The 20,737-nt window shown below is 37.3% G+C and overlaps 1 protein-coding gene across 1 annotated transcript in view; it reads right to left on the bottom strand.

Moving 5' to 3' along the window:
• Cntnap2 (contactin associated protein 2) overlaps window positions 1–20,737 on the bottom strand; it is a 1,438,942-nt gene that overhangs the window by 826,287 nt on the left and 591,918 nt on the right. The window lies entirely within an intron of this gene.

Here is a 20,737-nt window from a genome sequence, read left to right as displayed (position 1 = left end):
AACTGAGATGAAACGACATCTTAAACATGGGAGGGACACATCATGAAAACTCTTCAAAACCAACCCTATCCCCTAAGTGCAAAAAGAAACTCCTATTTTCTTATCCAGGGATAGCTAAGTCTCACCCCATAAACCACTGGGAAGCTAAGTCCTTGACTTCTCTGGTTTGGAAACAAGTTGTTTTCCATGCACCAGCAGTGAAGTATTCATAGGGCCTTTAATATAGGTAAACCTACCCATAGGTTAAAGATGTTGAAACGGAGTCACACCATTTGGTTTTGAAATTCTGCAGTAGACAACTTGAAGAGAGTGTTTATTGCTTTAAAAAAAAATCAGCTTTCAGGGGGAGATCACATGTCTGGCTATGGAGGAAAGAGGAACCTTTCACTGGAACAGACACAGGGGATATGTCCCCAAGTATTCATAGCACCTTTTATGTCTGAAAAGAGTACATGACACCTGTACACACACATGTGTATACACATGTACACAAATACATGTGTGCATGTCTACACACCCACATACACACATATACATCTATATCTATACATCCATACACACATATACACAAATACATGTGTGCATGTTTATATACCCACATACATATATACATCTATATCCGTACATCCACACGCACCCACATATGTATATCCACACATGTGCATGTATACATATATCCAAAGATACAGCTGTGTATATGTGTGTATGGATATCTAGTTCTTAGTTTGTCCAGATACATGCTAATCACACTTTCTTCATAACAGAAGTTTTTATCAAAGGTTTATGCTTTCTCAGTCTTATGCTTCAGAGTATTTTTTTTTTGCCAGTCCTGGGCTTGAGCTCAGGGCATGAACCCTGTCCTTGGACTTTCTCAAGGCTAGAGCTCTACGACTTGAGCCTCAGTACCACTTCCGGCTTTTTTCTATGTATGTGGTACTGAGGAATTGAACCCGGGTCTTCATGCATGATAGGCAAGCACTCTACCACTAGGCCAAACTCCCGGCCCCCAAAATTTATTATTTTTATTTATTTATTTTTTTGCCAGTCCTGGGCTTAAGCTCAGGACCTGAGCCCTGTCCTTGGACTTTCTCAAGGCAGAGTATTTTTTTTAAGGAGGGAACAAATGATTTTTTTTCAGAATGTATCTAATATTCATCTACAAGCTCTGATATCTAGTATATAATATGTAACAAAGAGAACCATGAGGACATAGAGACAATACAGAGTCAATCTTCAAAAGGACCACAATCTAATAAGAGACTCTACTAATAGACTATATGAGTCTCTTTTCCTAAGAGATCATTTTATTTTAGAAAATACAAATTCTATGGGTGAGAGATTGTGCTATTTTAAACATCAGTGGTTTAAACTCCCTATGTGCATTAGCTGTCCTGTCTTAGCACATGTTTTTAAGGCGATATTCTGCATGAGATCATTGTAGTCATTAAGATCTTTGTATTAGATCTCTTAAGCATAAAATACTTAAACCTATATCATTTTAATCATGAAAATCCATCTAAGTACTATAGTATGACAAACCATACTATTATCAACTTCAGGTAATTAAATTTACTCTTATGGAACACCAGGAATTTTATTTTATAATTTAAAAAAGTAAAAGGTGAGGGGGCCGGGAGTGTGGCCTAGTGGTAGAATGCTTGCCTAGCATGCACGAAGCCCTGGGTTGGATTCTCTGTGCCATGTATACAGAAAAAAAAACTGGAAGTGGTGCTGTGACTCAAGCGGTAGAGCTCTAGTCTTGAGAAAGCTCCAGGACAGTGCTCAGGCCCCGAGGTCAAGCCACAGGACTGGCAAAAAAAAAAAAAAAAAAAAGTAAAGCATGAGTAACAAGCAAAGGACATGTCTTGAATACAAAAGCACAGGGTAGTGTTGAATGGGGAAATTCTGGCTTAGGGTCACACAAATATCAGAAATATCACATTTGCAAATTGAAGTTTGTTGTTCAATGTGCCTTCTCTAGTCTTACTTAAAAGACCTGTAATGACACGGGTCATGCTAATGCCCATTTATGATCTCAGTACTGAGAATCTGAGGTAGGAGGAGCACAAGTTTGTGACTAGCCGGGCAATATTAAAAAGTAAAACCAACACACATACAACAATTGCTAACTATAAGAATTGTGTTGGAGTTTGCTCCAGATTCAACATGGTTCCAACCATCTGCATAAAGGCTGTCAGCTGTCATACATACAATTCTGTGTTATGGAAATCAAGAAGTTGTTTAGTGATCATTATTGTGGCCTTGTTCTTCATGACATGTGAGTGGTGTCTCATCATCACCTTTCAGCAATAGCTACATCCTTCCTCAGTCACTTCTGATACACAACTACTTGAGCAGTGGCTCTCAAAGTGTGATACAGCAGCCGCTGCACATTTGGTTGACAACACTTTAACAATGAAAACATTAAGATTTTTTCCCCTTTCTTTGTTCTCTAGCCAATTTCTACCTTTCCAAGAATAAACAAATTGAATTAATTATCCTGTTTTATCAGGGCTGTATTTGTAATATAGTTTTCTACTAGGTGTCCTGATTTCAAATTGTAGAACAATGAGAATTTCTGTTCAAAATTACCTGAATTAAATCCATGATTGTATAGAGACAAACCTAAAATTTATTCTCCCAAGTAACAAAAGTGCCCAATATTCAGTTGAAGATGAATTCTTAGCATGCAGCTGTTCCAGACTATTAATAATAACAACAGCTACAACAACAAAACTCCCTCAGAACTGACTCTTGAGACTTTTGCAATTATCCGAGGCCTAAAAATACATATGAAAAAACATTACAAAGGGCAGGATTTAAAGGAACTATGGGCATACATGGCCCAATTGGTAAGAGAAATGCCAGATGAAACAAAAAAGAGCTCCTCTGCTTAACTGTACCAGGTAAGATAAAGCAAAAGGGAGTAGGAGACTGAGGAGACAAAGCCTAGTTTGACACAAAAATAGGTGTTTTCCCTAGCTCTGGTTGTATTAATGTCGTGTTTGGGGAACTTTTCTAAACCTCAGTTTAAATTCCCTTTCCACATACTTCTCCCCGAGAAAAACAGGAGTAGTCATAATAATTAAATAACTATGAATAAATTAATAGAACAAATATCCCACTGGAACAAAGTATCTACATTGAAAAAAAAGCACAGTAAGTATCACAATTTCTGATGATGGATAAAATATTTCAGCATGCCTTTTAATATAAGTGGCTAAAAAATGAAGTCATATTCATGAGGGTCTTGATTGGAGGATCCTACTGGAGAGAGAAGATGGGCGAGAAAGGATTGAAGGACAAAGTCATGATGAAGTCAAAGGAAAAAAAAGAAACAGTGCAATCCTCTGACAGAAGAACGAATGGAAAGAAAGATGGGGGCCTGATTACCATTACTGGAGCACAGGCATTCACAACAGAGGAAGGGAAATGGATGAATGTATTGAACACATCTCCCCATGTTTACTAACTTCTCCTCTTTCTTTTAGCATCTAGATTTTTGTTTAAAGACATTTCACTCCAAGACTCCTCTCTTTAGCTGCTGGATTGTAGGGAGGCAAACATGATTGTAGAACCAGGGAGCGGTTGGCACTTCACTCACTGAGATTCTGTGGTAGCAATTGGGCTGAAACTATCCTTGCAGACATACATTTATTCAGTCACTCCTCTATTCATTTACACAGGAGATATTTGAAAGCCTACTAAGGAACAGATAATGTCCAAATCACTGGACCTACAATAAGAAACAACAGGGATGGGGCTTTTGTTCCCATGGCATTTCTATAAAAGTACAGTTGGGGAAAATTGTAATCTATAAAATCTATCAATAAAAACCCATCCATATGCCACTATGGGTAGGCACTGCACACATATCATTGACACTGTTTTCTATGTATATGCACATGCATATATCATATATGCATTTTAATATGCATTAAGCATAAAGTGACTTACAATCCTGCTCCAATGTTCCTGGCCGTATATAATCGCAAAGAATGTAAGTCAGAACACAATGGAGATATTTACACATCCCAAATCACTGTTGTGCCATTCACGACAGCCCAATTTATACCCATTAGCATATAAATGGATAAAGAAAATCAGACACACACACACACACACACACTAGAGTATTATTTAATCATAAAGAAGAATTAAATCTGTCATCTTCAGGAAATGGATGGACCTGCAGATAATGTTCTATCAAAATCTAGTAAATTTCTACTTGAAATATGAGGGGGTTTTTTAAATTTAGGTATAACACATTTCTTTTTTATATTTTGTATTGCATATTTGAATATCAAATTTAGAGTTTCATTGGTAATGAGTAGCATACCACATCTTGGCCCTACATTTGATTTATGATCCCTTTTGTAAGCATATTTTATTTCTCTTCATGGAGATCCTAAAGCCCAATTCCAAGCCAACAGTTTCTGTATTTTTGATGTAAGACATCCTAAAACTTGATCAGGGCTGTTTACTAAAAGAAAAGGAAGATGTCATTTTTGCAACATTTTATGTGATCATCACTATGCTGTCTTTGGCCTACAAAATAAGAATTACGTTTCACATGGCCCTTGTACTATTATTTTTTTCATATATTTTTATTGTAATTAATAGAAGGGTTACATGATATTTGCCAGATAGAAGGTACATTAATTCACATACCTTTCTCATGTGTTGGTCCCCATTTCCCTCCCTCCACCCCCACCCCTCATCTTGTTTTCCCTCCTTCCCTATCCAATTTCAAATAACCAAATACAAATATATCCTATATATCAGATAACAAAGTGAGATACTGTAACAATATGAGATAACCAAGGGACAGCAAAAGAGATGAGAGATAACATAGTACATTAAGGACAACAATCATTCATTATATGGCTTTTGTTTCTATATCCTAGAGGTCCTTTCATTTAGCGTCCTACTATATGGCCTTATATATCAAGGTTTTGCTCTATTGAAAATCTCTGCTAGGAGAGCCCAAGGTTTCTACTGATTATGACAAATGAGGGAAACCATTAAGTCTAAGTTCCTTTGAGTCTGGCTTACTTCACTTAATATGATTTTTTCTAAGTCTTTCCATTTCCTAACAAATGGGGCGATGTCGTTCTTTCTGACAGCAGCGTAGAATTCCATTGTGTACAAATACCACAACTTGTTGATCCACTCATCAACTGAGGGACATCTAGATTGGTTCCATATATTTGCTATGGTAAATAGTGCTGCAATGAACATTGTTGTGCTAGTTTTTTAAAGTATGTTTTTTATTTTAGCCAAACTGGAAATCTGTATCAAAAATCAAACTGTTGGAAGAAATTTAGAACTTCTTTTTACTACTACTTAGAAGGCATCCTCACCAGGCACCAGTGGCTCATGCCTATAATCCTAGCTATTCAGGAACTGAGATCTGAGGATTGTGATTCAAAGCCAGTCTGCGCAGAATGCCTGTGAGACTCTTATTTCCAGTTAGAAAACGAGAAGTGGTGCTGTGGCTCAAAGTGGTAGACTGCTGCCCTTTAGTGCAAAAAGCTTAGAGACAGATCCCCAGGCCTTGAGTTCAAGGTCCCATGAACAAAAGTAAAATGAAAATAAAATGTACCCTTCCTGTAGATGAAAATTACAGAATAGGGGGCTGGGAGTTTGGCCTAATGGTAGAGTGCTTGCCTAGCATGCACGAAGACCCAGGTTCGATTTCTCAGTACTACATACATAGATAAAAGAAAAAACCAAAAGTGGTGCTGAGGCTCAAGTGGTAGAGCTCTAGTCTTGAGAAAAAAAACCCAAGGACAGTGCTTAGGCCCTGAGCTCAAGCCCAGGACTGGCCAAAAAAAAATTTTTTTAAATAAAAATAAATAAAAATTACAGAATAGTAAGTGCATTGTAGGTAGACAAATGTCTCATTGAAAGAAGAGAAGACCAAGTGAGCCCAACTTCCATGCTGGCTGGTGGGTACAAGCTTAGCATGGAGTACTTTTTACTAGAATTAATTTGGTTAGCACAGCATTTATGTAATATAGGAAGCTTTTAACAGTAAAATATTCAACTCCAAGGTACAGGACTAACATTACAGTTATCACTCTGTAAATGGGCCAAACCAAGGAGAATTAGAACATAGCATAAGTCATTCATAAGGTTATTTTTTACAGTAATTTAAGCATCATTGAAGTTTTAATAACTGAAAATTTCTACCAATTATGCTAAGTATTTCTCCTGGCTCAAACAGTAAGGAGGTGAGTCTATTCTGTAAAGTAATAAGCACTACATATTTTAGATTTACGTGCTACATAGTTCGGTCTCATATTCTTTCTTTAATAAAATTTTTTTAAAAACATACGTGAAATGAACAAACTATTCCAAGCTTAAACATGTTAGAAGAACAGGCTTAAACCAGAGCTGGGCAGTTGGATATGGCTGTAGTTTTTTTTTTTTCCTGGCTCTACTGTAAAGAAATTTTTTCCTTATGGTGATGGGGACCAAACTGGGGCCATATACCTACGAGGCAGCTGCTCTTTCACTGAGCTTCATCTCCATTTCTCCTGAGATGATCTTTGAATTGGTAAACCTCAAATCAGAGACTATGCAAAAGTTTACACTCAGCAAAAACTTTCCAGCCATTCGGTACTTAAAAACTAGTGAACATTGCGAAAGCATTTGATGTACTCTTTGGAGCACATAATTTATTGAACTAGGGAAAATGTATAGGAAAGGAGACATTAGTTATACATAATGCTTGAACGAATATTTCCCTTCAAACTTATCCTTGTAATGTCTGAAATACAACTTTTACTTTGCAAAGAAACTAAATATACTCTAACCTCATTAAAGCCACATATTTCAAGATACCTATAATTAATGAGTACCACATTCTGCTGTAAATTAATGAGTGTTTTTTAGCTTAGTGAAATATTTTGCTTGGTTAAAAATATACCTAAACTTTTCCCTTGGATGTTGTGTAGGTGAACCAAGAAAGACCTCTTAGTATTGTAGACAAGATTGCGAAGATAGGAATTCATGGTAGAAAAACCATCAAGGAAATCACACATGTTTTCTCTTCTGAGAGATGCCACTTAAATTATAAAGTATCTCTCCTGCAATAGAAACATCTATTTCTAATTTTGACATGGATGTCATGAAACTGATCATCATAGAAACTTCTTTTTAGGTGAACTTTTATTTCTTGGTAGATTTTTACATCTTATTTTTCCCCTGTTAACCACTCACATCAAAAAAATGGAGAAATAGATTCTCCATTTTGTAGCCTTCCTATGAGTTTCCCAGTTAAATTCTTCTCCCCACTGAGACAGAAAGAATAAAAGCCTTCTCATGAATCTTTCTGACTTTCGCCCTCCCAGTCCCTTCTCTGCATCTGGAGTCCCTGCTCATCGGGTGTTTCTGGCTAGATACTGATAGAGGGGCCCCGTCACATCCCACCATCCTCAGGTGCCAGCCCTATAGAGTAGCTCATAGAATCCTAGGCTTTGCAGTCCCTTCTCTACTTTGTGGTCAGTGAATCAGCTTTTAGATTAGCCTTCTAGTTCCTAGGTATGCATGTAGGTCAGCTATGAACATGGGGACGATTCCTTTTAAGACCCTCTCTATGGGATATCCTCAGTTCAGTGGTTGGTGGCCAGTAACATTTGCTGACAGATTAAAGGAATGAATAAAAATATATGTTGCCGAGAATTGGTATCTCACATCTGTAATCCTAGCTACTTTCTAATGGTTTTAATTGCTGTATATAGCTTATTTCTCCACAATCCAGTAGTTCCACATAAGTATCCTGGAATATTTTTCTCCTTCCCTCCTCTCCATTCCCTTCCAGTATTGAGTATAACAAATTACATTACAGGTAGTTTTATGTCATTAATTCCTTTTCTAGAACATGACTGTGCCCTGCTCACATCACAGATCAGTTAGTACAGAAGGGACAGAGAGGCTCAGAGCAGAGGCTCAGAGCAGAGGGCAGAGCAGAGAGGCTCTGCTTTCCACATTCATTCTGGGAGTCAAGCTCATTGGCCGCAACCTGCCATCTTCAAGAACACTACAGAAACACAAAAGAAGCCAGAGGAAGGTACGCAAAATGTCGAGGATCTCTTTCAGCACACATTCCACTAGCCAGTCCTTGCTTCATGCTCAGGAGACTCGGGTTTGTAGCATCAAAGAAAAGAGAAGCTGATCTGATAAATGTGTAACAGTGTTAGATCATGCTTATGAAAACTCTGGGTTTATACAATAAAACTCATGATATTGCATATTGTCATTTTATATTTTACAGCTCCATGTATCAAATATTGTCATTATATATGCCCACTCTTTTATGTATGATCTTCCAATGAAATTGTAGACTATAGAGGAAAGTATGCTTTTGTTCAAAAAGTTGGAGACAATTTTGGTATAGGAACTTGCTGGACATAGTGTCACACACTGAGGAAGGAAGATTGAGTACAACCTAGGCAACACTACTGAGGAACCCTCCCTCCCCCATGTGACAACATTGGTGGAGGAGTTGGCCTGGGGTATAGTTCTGTAGTTAGAGCTCTTGACTAACGAACCTGAGATGATAGGTTTCATTTCATGCACTGCATAAAACGGCTACCCTTTCTCTATTATCTGCCTGCCTGCCTGTCTGTCTGTCTGTCTATCAACTATCTCTTCTCTCTCAATCTGTCCCATGTATGGGGATACATGATAAAATGCAAAGATCTTAAATCAGCAGTTTGCTTGATGTTAGGAAAGGCATTTATCCATGAATTTACCATCTTCTATCAATATGCAGAATATTTTATCAGCCAAGGACCTTTCTTTCCTCTGAACCCTTTCTCAGGCCCTCTTCTCAGCCCAAAACATTCCCTACCCAAGGGCACCTATTTCCTCTATTTTGTCACCACAATTTCACTTCACTTTGCCTTGAAATTCACATCAAAGGATTCATCATGGATTTCTTTCAATCAGAATAATTCTGATCATATTTCCCTGGACACTCTGTGCAGTAATCTTCAATCCTCTTTGTCCTTCAGAGTAGGATGTTATTTTATAACCAATAAAACACTACAATGTCTTATATAATATGTAAAATTAGTCCTATGTGGTAAAATGAGTTAAGTAACTTCTAGTTGGTCCATGATTAAGTTAGTCAGGAGGTAATTTCTGAGCTGGTAAATGAGAAAACTGCTGATAGTCCTTTTAATCTGGCAGTACTGGGGCTTGAACCCATGACTCTGAACTTACAAGATAGATGCACTACCACTTCAGCCATCCCTTTCTGCTCTGGCAGCTTTTTTAAATTATATTTTTGTTGTCTTTAAGAAGTTGTCTACAGGAGTTAGCACTTGACAATTCAGTTCATAAATACAATGCATTGTAATCCATATCTATCCTCTGTCATTCTTGTCCCTTCACCACCCTATCTTCTGTACTCTGAATTCTTTCAGTGTCATAGGATATGCATTGGATGCTATGACTACATTGCCCACCTCCTTTCTCTCTGGTTTCTTTTGAGAGATAGTGTTATGATTTCTTCCCAGTCCATCCTGGGCCATGATCTTCCTATTTTGTTCTTCCTGCTGTTGCTGGCATGGATACACACCGCCATATAAGGCTCAGTCTTCTGAGATGGGATTTTTGTGAACGTTCTGTCCAGTTGGGACAAAGCCAAGAGGATGCACACCTTGTTCCACTACCAGGCTGATGTGGCCCCTCATCATTTTTTGCCTGAGTTGGTGTCAACCCACAGTCTTGTTTACCATTGTCTCTCAGACAGCAAGGACTAAAGATATAAGGCACTGAAGCCTGGCCTGAAACTTTTGATTTTTTTTTGTTTTTGCCAGTCCTGGCTTGAGCTCAGAGCCTGAGCACTGTCCTTGGACTTTCTCAAGGCTAGAGCTCTACCACTTGAGCCTCAGCACCACTTCCAGCTTTTTTCTATGTATGTGGTACCAAGGAATCGAACCCAGGCCTTCGTGCATGCTAGGCAAGCACTGTACCACTAGGCCAAGCTCCCAGCCCGAAACTTGTGATTTTTAAAATAAATTATTACTATGCTACTTGATTAAAGTAGATATATATATATATATATTCTATGTCTAGAGAGATATTAAGAATAAACGTTTCTGGATGCATTTGCTCCTGAAAAAAACATCTTTAATATTCCTGACATATCACCCTACACATGGAGACAGCCGCCAGCCATAAGGCCCATCTTGTCTGTATAAATAAAATTCAACTGTTGCTTAAAGTAGCAGAATGCTGCTGGTCCTGGGAAAGAAATTCCGCATTTTCTCATGTAAAAGAAATGTGACTACATCAGGAACGTTGAACACTTTGTAAGACAGAGATAGATATCGTAAGGGGTTCCTTCTAGTGTCCTTCAATGTAGACCCATGGGGAAAAAATGACAAAACTTGATTGAGCAAACACAATTTTCAATTATAGGCAAGACCTGAATAGCCCTACCCACACGGGCTCCCTGTAGCAGTGATCTGTAGTGTTAAGAGAATGGCAGGAGCAAGTGCACTGCCCTCTGGTTATGCTCTACAGACATCGTTTTCCTGAGTATTTGAAATGCTTTGATGCCAATGAAAAGGAGAACATACTCCTTGGAGAATACCTGCAATCAATCTTTTAACATCCAAATGCCTTCATAAATATGCAAGCAACGAAACAATCAAGGTGCATTTAGGGTGAGAATGAGTAACAGCTATGTAAGTTGCCATCTTTAAATTGTCTTTCAAAATGTGAAATGTTCCATTTGGATACGTTTATCCCATGAGATGAAAATAATTCTAACTGTAAACATTCTGTCTTGTTTGAATATTAACAATAGCTTTACTCTTATATATAAATATATATTTAACCATTTTTCTATTTGAATGTGATTAATATCTGGTAAGATTTATTTAATTATGGAGCAAGAGAAAAAGTACATAACATTGCCTGGGTTTCAGAGGCTAATTATTTTAAATTTTTTTGCCAGTCATGGAGCCTGAGCACTGTCCTTGGGCTTTCTCAAGGATAGAGCTCTATCATTTGAGGCACAGCACCACTTCCAGAGAAGCTAATTTTTAACCATAAATTTAGGCTGTATTTTTAATGGAAATAAATCTCAAATTTGTGTATTATGCTCCTCCATTTTTACCAGATCTAATTATCTCCTTTCTTCTGTTGCGATTCTTCTCAAATAAGTGACTGTACTGCTTTCCTTGTCCCTTCTCTTTCCTCTTCTGTAGATGCTTGCTGCTGGTCTTTCTTGGGAAACAGCAACTGAAAAGATCACTGATAACAGTCACCATTTTCATGATTATGGAATTTCACTTGAGTATTTATAGCTGATCATCACCTTCAATCTATGTGTCTGATCTGTGATCATCTCTCCCTTACCTTCATCAAGCATTTGAAATTTTTCTATGGATTAATAATTGTTTCTAACTCACATCTGAGAAGATACAAACATCAGTTGTACAAGAATACATCCTCCATCACTTTCTGCTTCCAGAGAAGCTGGATGTCATGAGGTTCTGAGTAATGGTGGTGTTGACTCTCTGAGTTGGACTGTTGGGCTCCCTTCTGCTGGGGTTGGGTGGGTACATCTGTCCAGTGATACAAACCACCAAGCACTCATTCTTCCCTGGCAGCCCTGGTCCCAGCTCTCACTGGCCTCTTTTATTCGTGGTAGTGGAGTTTGCCATTCTGTTTTATGTCTCCTCATGTCTTGGATTCTGTAAACATAGATACATTTGGAGTACTGTTCTTCACCTATATTCTGTCTAGATGAATCCTTTTGGATTACTAACTGCTTGTGTCCAGAATGCTGACTGACAAATATATGCATAAAACTTCAACAATGATTGTAACCTCTCAACTTGAATTTCCAAAAGTTCATAGACTATGTTGAATTGCAAATGTGTCTTTTCAGAATTCTCCTAGTTTTCTAATATCCAAATTTACTAAGAACTTTGTCTCTACTAACTTCACCTTTCCAATAACTTTTCAATATCAAACCCTAGAGTTTTCAGCATCAATATTCATTAGATCAAATTAAAATACCAGTAAGATTCCATTGTCTCCTGAGACTACTAGAAGCCTCTGACATCTCACCTTTACAGAAGGTGTCATTCTAATCCAAATGTTAAGCCACCGAGTGATAGATACATCTGTTGCCCTGAGTTGGATTTTGATTTCTGCTCCAGTTTTTAACAGACACCTTTACTGAGTAGGTAGGGGGGATTCAAACTTAACAGGAAGGAGGGAAAGTGAAGGCTGCTGTTTACTCTCCTCCCTGACCATCTTTGCTGACACTTCCATCCTCTTTGTCCTCCAGGCTGAGAGCTTCCAGCACATCTGTGGCTCTTCTCCCTCTTCCTTGCCCTCCCTCACATCTGGAGCCTCTTCCCACTTGTGTAAAAGTTTCCCTCTGGGCCCAGAGTTTGGCCTAGTGGTAGAGGGCTTGCCTAGCATGCATGAAGACCTGGATTCCATTCCTTGGTACTACATACACAGGAAAAAGCTGGAAGTGGTGCTGCAGTTCAAGTGGTAGAGCTCAAGTGGTAGGGCTTGAGAAAGCCCAAGGACAGTGCTCAGGCCCTGACCAGGACTGGTCAAAAAAAAAAAAAAAAAAAAAGTTTCCGGGCCGGGAGTTTGGCCTAGTGGTTAAAGTGCTTGCCTAGCATGCATGAAGACCCGGGTTCGATTCCTCGGTACCACATACATAGAGAAAAAGCTGGAAGTGGTGCTGAGGCTCAAGTGGTAGAGCTCTAGCCTTGAGAAAGTCCAAGGACAGTGCTCAGGCCCTGAGCTCAAGCCCAGGACTGGCAAAAAAAAAAAAAAAAGTTTCCTTCTGCTGTCAGGAGCATGCTCTTTGTACAGCCTCCCTCTCTCTCCCAGAGAGCTCTTCTTTCTTTACCACGTCTGGTTCCCTGATTGTGTATTTTACTTATATACTACCTGAACAGGAATCTTTCTAAATTAAAATCTCAATCTGTGCAAGTTTAATTACTTCACCCAAAATATAGGCAGAGGTTGCTTTTGTTCCCATATTGCCAATTCAATAAGTTGAAAAGAGGCATTTGCACAATTATCACCCTTTGTTTTGTTTATGGGATGCTAAATGATTCACTTAACAGATTCTTTTCAACAAATTAGCAGAATTGACTGAGCTGAACAAATATATTTATTCTAGTGGAACCATACAGATACATTCGTAGGGTTCCTTTTAGATAAAACCTGCAGGAACTATTTGCAGCTTTAAATGCTTTTTTCTTTTTAATCATGAAAGATTTTCTTTTGCAATGTGATGGGTATTTCTGAAGCTATACTATAAAAATTTTCGATTTCCTTTTGGAACTGAATACTTTAGAACATCAAGTAGATGACTACCACAGTTTCCTCACCAAAGCAGGGGATGGGGAGGATAAGACAGAGAGGATAGGGTACATGAAAGATAAGTGAGCTCTGCACGTTAAACATCTTGAAGTGAAATGTAATTCAGAACATTTTCTTTTTTATTCAAATCCTTGAAGTAATTAGATGTGATAGAGGATGCATGTTTGCAATAATTTTGTGGCTTTTTGGCTCACTGGGATCAAGAAAATAAGTAATAGATTCGGTTAGTCAATTTTACAAAAGGAAAAATGAACTAGGGCCTAATTGGAATCTGTACATTGAGTAATGTAGGAAGAAGGAAGAAAGAGAAAGGTAAAAAGGAAGGAAGGAAGAAAAGAAGGAAGGAAAGGAGGGAGAGAAGGAAGGAAGGAAGAAAAGAAAGAGATAAAGAAAGAAGTAAAGAAAGACGAGAGAGAGAGAGAGAGAGAGAGAGAGAGAGAGAGAGAGAGAGAGAGAGAGAGAGAGAATGTCAAGCCTTAATTGTTATGAAGTTACTCAGAGAATAAAATGGAACTGTTGAGGTCTATTTAATGAACAGGTCTTGGAAAATATCCCATGGAATCATTCATGACAAAATGTATGGTAACACCTTCAGAGGAAATAAAAATTAAATGGAATAAAACATAATACTAAAAAAGATACTTATGCGTAAACCAAATACTATGTGAAACCTTATATATTATTATAAACACTTCTTCAATTAGGAAAATAAAATTTAAAAATTCTTCTTCATAAACTTGAACAAGAATTTGAATAAGTAGATGAAACCTGTCCTTCCTAAAGTGTTTCCCAGTTATTACTATTTCATAGAACTCTTGCAATCTATAAGCAGAAACAAAGTCATACTATTCAGTTTCTATCCTTTCATTTATCTAGTTTTGATAGTAATGTTCTATTGTCATTTTTTCCTTCCCAAAAATGATCTGTTGAAGTTTCAGACAGATATTTCTATGTCAGAATGCTTTCTTGTATAGTTTAGGAGCCAGTCTTTGATTTCATATGTATCAAGAAGTTCCAAGCAGTCTGACTAGAGCGGATCACATTTCTAATCCTACACAGTCAGGAAGCTTTTATGCAGAGGTACAAAAAAAAAATGAGTCCAAGAGATTCCATTTCCAATGAATCAGTAAAAGCAGGGCTGGAAGTGTGACTCAAATGGTAAAGTAGCCAGCAGAGCATGAATGAATTAACAAGACTGACATCATGAGTTCCAAGGCTCTGCATTCAAGTGGCATACCTCCCTAAGGAAAGAATCGCATTCGATGTAAATACTTTTAGATTTTTATGCCACAAAAATTTTGAGCTGCCTTGCATCTTTATATGCAATATTTATACAGACATAGAATGAGAGCTATAGAGACTTATAATCACACGACTATCTTATAAGTTGACCTAATGTTCACCTTAACTTTTATTTTAAAAAATTGTTTTAGAGTCACAAAGAGGTTGAAAAGATAAAATCCAGAGTTTGTATCTTTTCCCTAGCAAATGAATATAACATCCTACACACTTGAAGTGCAGTCAGAAAAGCCACAAAATTAACACTACCCTCTAGGATATGCCAAATTAATTCTATTACCTGCACCATTTTGACATACAGGGGTTTTTCACTTGTATTTATGTAACATGCTACACCACCCCAAAAGTAATGTTTTCTTTCATTTCCAAACCTAAAGATACGAATTTGTAGAATGTGCTTAGAAAATCTTTCACTGGCAGTTTTAATTCTCCCCATACTGCACAATAATTTATTTCCTATCACTAATTTACAACTATCATTAGATCAGATATTGGACACTAAATCTCTATGATAAGCACACAAGAAAACCAGAGAAGAAATTTTGAAAACTATATTTATGTTTACGTTTTCTAGGATATGATGTTCCCAACTAACGTAAAGTTTGGATCAAGATAGAATATGAGAAAATTCAATCATTATATTCAGTGATCACTATGATAAAACGGAACTATGTAACCTGGGGGTAGGAATGGGAAGAGGAAAATGGGTGAGAATGAAAGAAAGAGTGACATTGGGCAGGGAATGTGGCCTAGTGGTAGAGTGCTTATCTAGCAGGAAGCCCTGAGCTAGATTCTTCTGTACCACCCACACAGAAAAAGCTGAAAGTGGTATTGTGGCTTGAGCTCAAGAACAGTGCCTACGCCTAGAGTTCAAGCCCCAGAACAGGCAGAAAAACATTAAAAAAAGAGTAACATTGGTCAAGATGCACTGTATTGAGAGATTGGCTTGTAGAAATGTAAATTCTAATTTTTTAAATGATAGAATATTTGGAGAAAGAACTAGAAGAATATAGACTCTCCATATGCAAATTAGCACACAATTATTCGAGGTGTGTACAATAAGTCTTGTGAGAGTAGCTTTGTTTTCTTGAATGTAAGCAAACAAACAAGTAAACGTTCTGGCACTATGCAGAGTCCATTTCATCTTACGTGAGGATTACAAGGTGCTGAGAAGGTGGGTGGCAGGAAACTTGAAACCAACAAAGGCAGAAGCCTAGAAGTCAAGGCAAGTCACTAGAATGTCTGGCAGGAGAGCCAGCTCCTAGCTAAACACACCTGGTGAAGATCCAATGATCCGGCTCATGAGTACAATTCGCTCATGAGTGGATTCTGGGGGTTAAGGAAGAGAAGGGAGGCAATAATGTCTGGAAAATACTAGCTAATTTATACTTATGATGAAAATGAATGGAAAAGATTATATGACAAATACAATAATTTCTTGTTCTATGAAAATCTGCATCTTATAGTGTTTGAGGGTTTGGTTTGTGCTGCTTCAGGTACCCAGGTTTGAAGATAGGTCCTGCCTCATGTTTGTCTGGATTGCTCACCTAGCCAGTGCTCTATCATGTGAGCCACTTCTCCAGCCTGTTTGGCCGTTGCTGTTTTTGTTGGTTATTTTGGAGATGAAGTCTCCCAGAGGGTCAACTCGAAGAGAGGAGATTTCCATGTGACAAAGAAGCCTGGCCCAGTGGTCCTGTGAGATGTTCAATAAAACAGCTGGAAAGTCAAGGTGATGGTGCATCTTGCCACATCTATCATCCCGGACAGACACCTTTAATTCTATTACTTCCCTATCCTGCCGTGACATTCATCTTAATTAGGCATTCAGACTCCCGTTTCTCGTGATTCTGATGAAATCTACAGAACCACAGAAAAAAATATTTTAGACTAGATCACATAAAATATGATTTAAGTATATGTTTTCATCTTTTCTATTTTCATTACTGAGAATTGAACCCAGGATGTTGTACTTGCTATGCAAGTGCCTTGCCATTGAGCTGCACATAAACTATTCTAAAAGCAGTTTACATGAATATTTAAAAGCTTTCCCTAAGGGCTGATGCCATCAAGTGTGATAAAAGGCATCTTAGCTTTCACAATCACCCATGGCACAAGAAAAGCCTAATATCTCTTGGGCATCAACTGTCACCCCTGCCATTTCACCCATTGTTTTCTCCTAATTGCTGTATGTACATTCAGGCCACTTCTCAAGCTGTTTTCTATAACCAGAGCCTTTGGCACTTAAAACTTTTCCTGATAAAATTCTATCATTCATCTACATGAACAACTACCTTCTCTGCTCAATTTTGACAAGAACTAATTAACTGTGGGGCCTTCATTGTAGCAACTACCTTCAGAAGCTTGACATTCTTAAGACTTTGCATGCTTGTCTTGTTCTCCTAGTCCATGTAAGCCATGTTAAGTACAGTTCCACTGTACATTTATCTCTATTCCTGAAATCCAGACTTTTGCCTTACAAACGACAGGCCAAATAAATGGCTACTGAGTAGCTAACACTATCTACTTAAAATTAACCTCAAAGGGACAATTCTAATATTGGCAATGTTGCCTGCTATACTAAACACTTTTAGAACTTAACATTTAAAGAGAGTCTTTCAGAAAAAAAATGATATAAATGTTAACACAAATCCTTTTGATGTTTGAGTTTACTTTATGCTTACTTCACTTTGCTGTAAAATATTTTGGTAATTGTGCCAGTTTATGAGCTATCTACATAGGAGGGCTTTCCATTCTAACATTCATATCTTTTCTTAATGTCAGAAAGTTATATATCAAATAAGAGCTATGTTGAAAGAGATAGAAGCACACTAGAAAACAGGAACTCTTAGAAATATGATTGCATACTCAGCTATGCTGGCTGTATGGCAATGAAAATCACTTCCTTGTTGGATACTTTTTATAATCTACCAAGTGAGCCATGCCTCCAACCTCTGTGTATTTTTTTTACTCAAATACAATTCTGAAATGGTCACTGAAAGGTAATTTGGTAATACAGCAATCTAGATAAGTTTGGGTTACTCAAACTAATGCGAGAGTGCTGAGCTCCATCTGCGGGGTCTCAATGCCCTTTCTGTTTTGAACTGTGGCTCTCGAGGGAGAGGATCAAAATGCATTTTGGAAAGGCATCCCCATCGCTCATCATTGTTAGACACTAGCCTGCTTCTGACTGATCAGGCTCATCAGAATTTATAGAGCAAATTCTCCTTCGTGTCTTGTTAGCTACACGCTTTACTATTCATTTAATTGGCTTCGACAGCCAGTGTTTATGAGGGAATCTTTCAAATGGTATATGACCTTTTATTAAGTCTGAAGTGTTTCACAGACATTTTTGAAGTAATGCAACTCTTATTTTCACAAGAGAAATACGAGTACAGTTTCAGTTTGTCAAAAAATAAAACCACAATTTTCTCTGAAGTATGGGTAAGGAAAACACTGCCCGTTAATTTTTTGTCTTTTATTTCTTTTCCCAATCAAATTAGTCAGTGAGTTTAATCTTAGTGAATTGTTTATAATGCAAGTTGGAAACCATTACTAACATCACAGGAGTAAGTTAGCATAAATGGTATTTGATCAATTCACATTCTAAAGACAGAGTGGCTAATATTTGACTTGACTAGTTATAGGTTTATTGTCTTAAAATAATTAGCCAGTCATACTATACAATTATCTGAGAAATTCCATTTCAACTATCATCTTTCTTTCATGGACCATACATTATATTCTTTTGTATTTTCAGCTCTCTCATCTTGCTGGCTCTCTTACAAGTGGGTTAAATAAATCTGTGATACATGCTCATTGATTCTACATGACCCATGTGTTCATTTAAACATTTTGCAATATATACCTAAGCGTTCATTGTGAACAGAATTTTTAAGTGAAAACAAATCAGTTTGTTATTCTCACATATCCTAAGACTAATGGAAGCAAGCATTGTATTTAAAAATCATAAAGGCTGGGTTAGAAATGTTATAACAAAACCATAAAGATAAATTGAATCAAACTCATATCTACTTAAAATGATTTCATTAAGCTTTTCATAGTATTTTCCCCTTGAAGGTAAAATCACAGTCAGAACATAAATAGGAAAAAACACATCATAATTAAAACTACTAGCATAGACCTCAGTAGAGAAAGCTGCTGAAATTGGTGTTACAACAAAGGACACCTCTTTAATGTTGTGCTGAAAGAAAAGACAGAGGCTATGTTCTGATGATCAAGGTTCAAAGGCAGCCTGGTAGACAAATCCATGATATCCTTATTTCCAATTAACCATCAAAAAATAACAAGAGCAATAACAGCAGCAATAACAACTATAACAATATATAACAACAACAATAATAATAATAGCTGGAATTGGAAGCATAGTCAAGTAATAAAGCATAAGATATGAGAGGGAAAAAATGAGTCAGAAGACTTGAGTTCAAGCTCCAGAAACAGAACAAAAACAAATTAAAAAATAAGTATAAGATAAAAGTCTGTCTTGTTGCCCTTTCCAGTTGATAAACATGCTACTCAGGTGAAACAATAGAATTCATATGAAATGAACAATGATGGGGGAAGAGGAGAGAAGAAAAGGAGAGGAGAAAGAAAGCTGGTGGGAGAACACATGATAAAACAATGTGATAGAAGAGTATACATGGAGGTACTAAAAAAAAAAAAAGAAAAAAAAGAAAACAGCCTAAATAAATCAATCTAAACCTAGATATGGTAGAAAAGAATGCACAGACAATCCTTTTTTTTCTTTTTTACCTTGATTGAATTAGCACAATATTACTGTGACTACACCTGGCTTAATTTTCTTGAGTATCTGAAATGTCAGTCTTTTAACATCTTAGCCTCCACTTGTCCTGGGCTGGACACATTTTCTCCATGGACTCGCAGCAAGCAGCTTACCTTTGTGCAGTGTCCTAGGTAACTGGCGATTCCCAATTATCTGCACAGAGATCAATTCTAAAGTCTCGGTGTCCTTTATCTTAAACCTTAGCTCTCCATTGCAAAATAATCAGCTAACCTGATACCCTATTGTGTACTTTATTAGACTAAATTTTCTACAGAGAAATAGAGCCATCTAAGGAAGCTTCCTGGTGCCAGCGTGCCTTATATATAAAAAGTAATTTGAAAATTAAATTTTAGTAACTCTGGGAAATTAAGAAAATTGTGTCTTTTTTAAAAAAAAAAAAAGCTAAGACCATCATGCAGTATATTTTCAAGACTTTGATATGTGTCCTTTATGTGTAACACATTTTAATTAAGAATACCTGAGGAAAAAGTATTTTACATAGATTTATGATAATTTGAAACATAAGAGTTGATTACATGGTTTTATGTATTCCTTTACAGATTATGTATAGTAGACTCTATAATGGGTCAGAGAAGAGATGTAAAAATAAATTTGATTCCTTGAAGGTGTGGAATTCATTCTTGAGCTTTCCTGCTACCTTTTAAGTAAAGATCACATCGAACTTGAACTTGGAACAGTAAATATTTTGGCCTTTCACCAGTGACACAGATGAGCAACTCGATTCCAAGTTACATTTCTTTGCTCAGTGCTTCATTATTCACTGTTTCACTGCTGACTATACCAGTTATGAGAGTAGTAAATTCTCCTCTAATTAGCACTGATGTGTCAGATAGTTTCTGAAAAGACACCCTGCTTTTAATTTCCTCACATAGGAAAACGATCAAACTTCCAGCGTTCTCATGACATACGCTCCTTCTGCAAGCTTTGGTGATAAGCTGAGTACTTTCTCAGTTCAAGGAGAGATCTTTGTATCATGAGATATTTTCACAATAAAAAGTTTTCATTGTTTTGTCTACCATTTCTAAGAAGGCAGGGAGAGCTCTGATGCTGACTGGGCCAGCTGTGGTGGCAGGATACACTGGAATCAGAATTGAAGTTTGATTACAGGGAAAGTAGAAGGAAGATGGCATGTGAACCTTCTAGAACTTCTATATTTTTACAGTTTCTAAATGTCTACTGCTTTTGCTGCTCTCAAATTCAAAGGAACACCATATCAGAAAACAACGAGGCATG

This window comes from Megascapheus bottae, chromosome 5 (genome assembly GCF_031878675.1).
Source record: "Megascapheus bottae isolate mThoBot1 chromosome 5, mThoBot2.hap1, whole genome shotgun sequence".
Classification (NCBI taxonomy): domain Eukaryota; kingdom Metazoa; phylum Chordata; class Mammalia; order Rodentia; family Geomyidae; genus Megascapheus; species Megascapheus bottae.
The sequence above is the reverse complement of the archived record's forward strand: the minus strand, read 5'-3'. Positions and strand labels throughout refer to the sequence as shown.